At 46.1% G+C, this 6,992-nt stretch overlaps 1 non-coding gene across 1 annotated transcript; it reads right to left on the minus strand.

Moving 5' to 3' along the window:
* Positions 1–3,425: 3,425 nt before the first annotated feature.
* Positions 3,426–3,564, minus strand: LOC123433778. Its single transcript, XR_006625092.1, has one exon. It is a non-coding gene; the product is annotated as a small nucleolar RNA Z247 (small nucleolar RNA).
* Between the last annotated feature and the right edge of the window lie 3,428 nt (positions 3,565–6,992).

The raw sequence follows: 6,992 nt of genomic DNA on the forward strand, positions 1-6,992 counted from the left end.
CTTAGCAGTTTCTTCACAACTTCATAGTTACTAATGTCTCGAGCTCCCAGTGCTTGCAGTTCATTTGAGATGTTAGTGAGGCAATCAAAGGTATCTTGGCACCTTTCATTGTCAAGCCTCTTGAAGCGATTGAAGAGATTTCGAAGAACATCAACACGAGAGTCACGCCGAGTTGAAATTCCTTCATTGAATTTGGACAACATATCCCAGATAAGTTTAGCTGTGCCCAAAGCACTTACTCTGCCATACTGACCTTTGCTCAGATGGCCGCAGATGAAATTCTTCGCTTGAGAATCAAGTTGCTTGAATTTCTTCACATCAGCAGCAGAGACAGTAGCAGCGATGGAGGGGATACCATGTTCCACAATGTACCAGATATCATCGTCAATAGCGTGTAGATGCATCTGCATCTTGGTCTTCCAGTAGGGAAAGTCCTTTCCTTTGAAGGTAGGACATCCTGCAGTAACCTTGATCATACCTACAGTCAACATAACTAAAACTCTAGGTGGTTAAACCAAAATCACACAGAACAAGGGAGTACCTTGCTCTGATACCAATTGAAAGTGTGTTATATCGACTAGAGGGGGGTGAATAGGCGATTTTTAGAATTTCATCGCTGAGGAAATTCCTCACTAATGAATATCGTGCAGCGAAAATAGCACAGGATCAGAGGTGCAAAGATTACAACATCAGTTTACTTGATGAAGATTATGAGAATCGGTTTGCACAGTATGGAGGCACAGAATAAGCAGGTGAAGATTAACTGGTATGAAGAATTTTAGGTTGAGAAAATTCAGTGAAAATCTTCAGCAAATTCTTCAAACAGTTACAATGAAAGTCTTCAACATACAATATTGAGAAATTGAAAGAGTTGAAGAAATAGAACCCGTATCACGATGAAGACATTTGTTGATGACCCAGTTCCAACTGCTGTGACAGTCGTACGTCTGGTTTGGAGCGGCTTGGTATTGAAACCAAAGGACACACAATCCCGGGGCACACAGTCTTTACCATATTCTCCTTGAGCTAAGGACACACAGTCCTCGCCCAATACTCGTGGTAAGTCTTCAAGGCAGACTTCCAAACCCTCACAAACACGGTCATCCGAGGATCCACAATTGACCGCTAGATGCTCTAGACCATGACGCCTAACCGTCTAGAGGATGCACAATCCTCAAAGGTAAAAGGCTTCAGTTCCACACAGGAACAAATTCTTCAGTGATGCTCAATCACTTGGTTTTTGGTTTGTCATTTGGTGTTTGGGGTATTTCCTCACTTGATGATTTACTCTCGAAGACTCTGAGGAATTTGGGTTTCTCTAAATGACAAGTGTCAGTTTCTCTCGGAGCAGCCAACCAGCCAGTGGTTGTAGGGGCAGCTATTTATAGCGTGGGAGCATCCCGACATGATTTGACATAAATGCCCTTAAATATTGTGACCGTTAGGTGGATAAGATCAGTGAGGTGGCGCGTGTCGCGGCAACGGTCGGAACTTTTGACTGTGAAAGTCTTCATGTCTCTCATATTTCTCACTTGAGGCTTTTGTAGGTTTAGGCTTGGTTTGAGCATCTTGAGGAAATTCATTCCGTAGTATTACCTCGAACCCCTTTAATAGTACGGTGTTCCTATGACTCAAGAGTAAAGAAAACGAAACATAAAGAGTAAGGCTTCAAGCTTCGAAGTCTTCAGTCAGTTTTTCTTCAGGACACACCGAATTGCTCATCTTCAATATCTTTCTGAGGAATATCAATTTCATCGCAATTTTTTCGCGATCAAAGTCTTCAAGCTTAGGCCAATTTCTTCAGTCGAAGACATACATTTTTAGGGGTCGATATTCATCGTATAACTCAAACTCCTCAGCGACTTATAGAGCATGTGTACACTTATAAACATATTAGTTACTTAACCTATAAGTCTTCAAACCACCGAAATCACTAAGGGCACTAGACGCACTTACAATTTCGAGCTTGTGTTTGTTATATGGCCGGAGATTCGGCCAACATGCATAGCCAAAAATTCTAAGACAGGAGTAGTTTGGTTTCTCATGATATAGTTTTTCAAGGGGAGTTTCAAAGTTGATTACTTCACTAGGAAGACTGCATCAAATATGTTGCAGCAATGAAAGTCTCATCCCAAAACTTCAGAGGCATAGATGCTTGGGCAAGAAGAGATAAGCCTACTTCGACTATATGTTGATGTTTCCGCTCGGCTGACCCATTCTGTTGATGAGCATAGGGGCAAGATACATGATGGGATATGCCAATTTTAGTGAAGAAGGAATTTAACTTTTCGTACTCTCCTCCCCAGTATGTTTGGAGGGCGAGGATTTTACGATTAAACTGTCTCTCCACAAGATTCTAGAAATCATGGAATTTCCGAAAGACTTCAGATTTATGTTTGATAAGGTAGGTCCATGTAAATTTGTTGAAATCATCAATGAAACTCACATATAGTTTATTTATTCCCACTGTTTCAACAGCAGGACCCCATACATAAAAAAACAAGTTCTAAGGGAAACTTTGATTCACTTATTGATTTTGGATAAGGTGATTGTTGACTTTTGCCTTTCTGACAAGCGTCACACACAAAATCATCATTGAAATAAATAGCACATGGGAGATTATTGTTACTAATAACTTTCTTAACAATAGTAAAGGAGGGATGCTAAACGTCGGTGCCACCTATCCAAAGATAGTTTTGTGGCACTAAGCACTTGCTTCTTGACTTTGGACCCCGTGTGCTTAACTGGATAGAGACCTCTTCTACCCTTGCCTTGAAGTAGGACCTTCCTCGTTCCTTGTTCCTTAACAAGAAAAGAATAGGGATGAATTTCAACAAAAGAATTATTGTCAATGCCAAAGCGGCTGGCAGAGATTAAACTCTTGTCAACCTCAGGGACATGAACGACATTTTTTAGATGAAGATCACGATCAGGAGTTGAAATAGCTGAATGACCAATGCATTCTATGGCCATATCTGAATTGCTTGTAGTATGGATCTGTTCATCGCCGGTATATCTGTCTCGTACGGTTATTTTCTCTAGATCATTGGCAATGTGGTCGGTGGCACCGTTGTCCAAATACTAGTTGGTGTACACCCCGTACTGAGAACAACCATGTTGGCTGACCTCTCTTCTCCACCCTAGTAGGCTTCATCATAGCGCTTCCAGCACTTCCACGACGGATGGCTTGGCTTGCCATACATCTGGCACACCACCTTCGCGTGTAGGAGCAGAGTTATTGTAGTTGCTCCCACCGCCGGAGTTATAGTTGTTGGTGGTGGTGTGTCCGCTGCGGCCACCTTGCTTGACGTAGGGGTGACCGCGATCGCTTTTCCTGCCGTGGCCATGATCATCACGACCACCGCGCCCCCGTATGGCGGCGTTCGCAGAGGACCGAGAGCCTCCGCTATGGAGGTTCACCCGCATATCAAAGCTAAGGAGCTGCGAGTAGAGCTCCGGTACAGTGACCGACTCCACGCGGGAGCACATGGCAGAGACTACCGGGTCGAATTCTTCTTCAAGCCCCGCTAGGATGTGAGAAACAACATCCTCCCCATCCACCCTTTTTACTGTCGCGATCAGTTCATCACAGAGGGATCTGATCTTGCTGACATAGTCGGTGATGGAGGAGTTGCCCTTCTGCAGGTTTGCGAGGGTGATCATAACATTGATCGTCCGGGCATGGGTGTGAGAGATAAGCATCCCCTCTACCGTGTTCCACAACTCTGCCGAGGTATGACAGGTGACAACCTGGATGGCCATCTCACGGGGCAGCATCGTCAGAAAGTATGGAAAAACTTGTTGATCTTGGGCATACCAGGTTTGGAACTCCCGATTCGCAGCTTTTGTTATGGTTTTCCTATCGGCCGAGGGGACTGTTTAGCAGATCCCTGGCAATGGCTAGACAAATGCTATTCTCAATTGCTGAACAATTGGAAATTGTCTTGCAATGACCCACCAGCGCGTGGGATCGAGGCAGTTTTCGAGGGTAGAGTATTCAACCCAAATTTGTTGGTTCGCCGGACAGGAAGTGAGAGGATACTCTCAAGTATTAGCAGATGAATGTGTCAGATTCAACCACACCTGAAATATTAGTATATGCAAGCAAAGTATCAACAGCAAAGTAGTATGATAACAACGGTGTCAGAAACGATCTGTTGACGGCAGACTATTCCTAACGATTGTATCAATGGCGCCAGAAGTTGCCCGTGGACGGGAAATATTCTTTCCCGTCAATGTCGTGCGAACCAGTATTGTAGCAGGTAGCAGCAGTGTAACGAGTAGAAGCAGTGGCAAGGAACAACAGTAGTGACATCAGTAGCAAGTAGCAACAGTAGCAAGTAACAGCAGAGCAAGCAAGTAACAGCAGCATGTCGGGACCCCGATCCTAAGCCGTAGGAATCCAGCCTGTAACACTTCGCATCTCTTTGTGGTCTCACGCACGGTTAACCCCACGGATGCAGCCTTACCTTAGCCGGGACCGTTTGCGCCTTTTGACTCGCGTATGCAATTGTGTCACTAGCAATCCAATGACAAAGAACCCGGATCGACATGTCTAGTCATAAACCAAAGTGGCAGTTCCGCACAGGGACAGGCATACATGACCCAACAGAGCAGGTGTCGGTCACCAGCGAATGTAGACGAGTCATAGCAAGCTACAGGGACTCCATTACATCGCGTGACATTTCCCCACAGGGGACAGACACATCAGCTAAGGACACATGTCGGTCAACCAATGTGTCCGGAGCAGTAGCGAGCTACCATGGCTCGTTGGATTACAAAGGGGCATTTCCCTGTAAGGAATACTACTAAAGCCTACGACTAGGTAATCGAACCACATACATATCAGTACGACACACGTACGCATGGCATACCGATATGTATAGATACATAGATGGCATCACAACATAACCATAAACATACAAGCTTTATTTAAAAGGCTCGGAAGAGCCTCACACGTAATATTACACAGTAGGGGTCTCACGACCCATCATAACAGTCATTCAAGTTACAAGCCAGCGGAAGTAGATAAACTGTCTGAGTACAGACAGATGAAACTAGAAGGCACATGGCCTGGCTATACTACAGACCCACCCTAGGGCCAGATCGTAGGTGGGATACTAGCTACTCGTCGTCGTCGATGTCTAGGAAGAACCCTCCATTAGGGTCATTAACAATCTCTACAACAAATATTAAGCAAACATGAGTACGAACGTACTCAACAAGACTTTCGGATAACTATCTACTCATGCAATGTATCAATAAGGAATTGTGGGGTTTCATGCGGAAAGCCAGCATTTGACTCGTGGCTAGACAACTTGCATTTTTAAATAAATTTTGACAACTTGATTTCTCGCACACGAGTCCACTAACACCACAACAATACTCCATCGTGGAATCATTCTGTCTCCATAGGGAAATGCCGTCCACGACACTCACGCTTATCTTGACAATTTTATGAGTAGCCATTAAAGTTATCTATGAACAACATATGTCTCCAAGTAGTCCATATCCACGGACGCGGCTATTCGAATAGATCATAACCCTGCAGGGGTGTACTTCTTCACATACGCTCTCGCCACTTATCGCCATGTGCACGACATGCACCTCGGCAACCTTCAAGCGGAAGCCCAGCGAGGGAGTCGGCCACGACCGTTAACCACACTAATACTTAGTCCAGGTCTATCGCCTATCTGAGGGTTGTTGGGGAACGTCACATGGGAAACAAAAAATTTCCTACGCGCACGAAGACCTATCATGGTGATGTCCATCTACGAGAGGGGATATTCGATCTATGTATCCTTGTAGACCACACAGCAGAAGCGTTAGTGAACGCGGTTGATGTAGTGGAACGTCCTCACGTCCCTCGATCCGCCCCGCGAACCGTCTTGCGATCAGTCCCACGATCTAGTGCCGAACGGACGGCACCTCCGCGTTCAGCACACGTACAGCTCGACGATGATCTCGGCCTTCTTGATCCAGCAAGAGAGACGGAGAGGTAGATGAGTTCTCCGGCAGTGTGACGGTGCTCCGGAGGTTGGTAATGACCTTATCTCAGCAGGGCTCCGCCCGAGCTCCGCAGAAACGCGGTCTAGAGATAAAACCGTGGAGATATGTGGTCGGGCTGCCATGGCAAAGTTGTCTCAAATCAGCCCTAAAACCTCCGTATATATAGGGGGAAGAGGGGGAGCCTTGCCTTGGGGTCCAAGGACCCTCAAGGGGTTCGGCCGAGCCAAGGGGGCAACCCTCCCCTTCCAAACCGAGTCCAACTAGGTTTGGAAGGAGGAGTCCTTCCCCCTTTTCCCACCTCCTCTTTTTTTTTCTCTTTGATTTTCTTCCTATGGCGCATAGGGCCTTCTTGGGCTGTCCCACCAGCCCACTAAGGGCTGGTGCGCCACCCCCAAGGCCTATGGGCTTCCTCGGGGTGGGTTGCCCCCCCCCCCCCCGGTGAACACCCGGAACCCATTCGTCATTCCCGATACATTCCCGGTAACTCCGAAAACCTTCCGGTAATCAAATGAGGTCATCCTATATATCAATCTTCATTTCCGGACCATTCCGGAAACCCTCGTGACGTCCGTGATCTCATCCGGGACTCCGAACAACATTCGGTAACCAACCATATAACTCAAATACGCATAAAATAACGTCGAACCTTAAGTGTGCAGACCCTGCGGGTTCGAGAACTATGTAGACATGACCCGAGAGACTCCTCGGTCAATATCCAACAGCGGGACCTCGATGCCCATATTGGATCCTACATATTCTACGAAGATCTTATCGTTTGAACCTCAGTGCCAAGGATTCATATAATCCCGTATGTCATTCCCTTTGTCCTTCGGTATGTTACTTGGCCGAGATTCGATCGTCAGTATCCGCATACCTATTTCAATCTCGTTTACCGGCAAGTCTCTTTACTCGTTCCGTAATACAAGATCCCTCAACTTACACTAAGTCACATTGCTTGCAAGGCTTGTGTGTGATGTTGTATT

This window comes from Hordeum vulgare, chromosome 2H, assembly GCF_904849725.1.
Source record: "Hordeum vulgare subsp. vulgare chromosome 2H, MorexV3_pseudomolecules_assembly, whole genome shotgun sequence".
NCBI lineage: Eukaryota > Viridiplantae > Streptophyta > Magnoliopsida > Poales > Poaceae > Hordeum > Hordeum vulgare.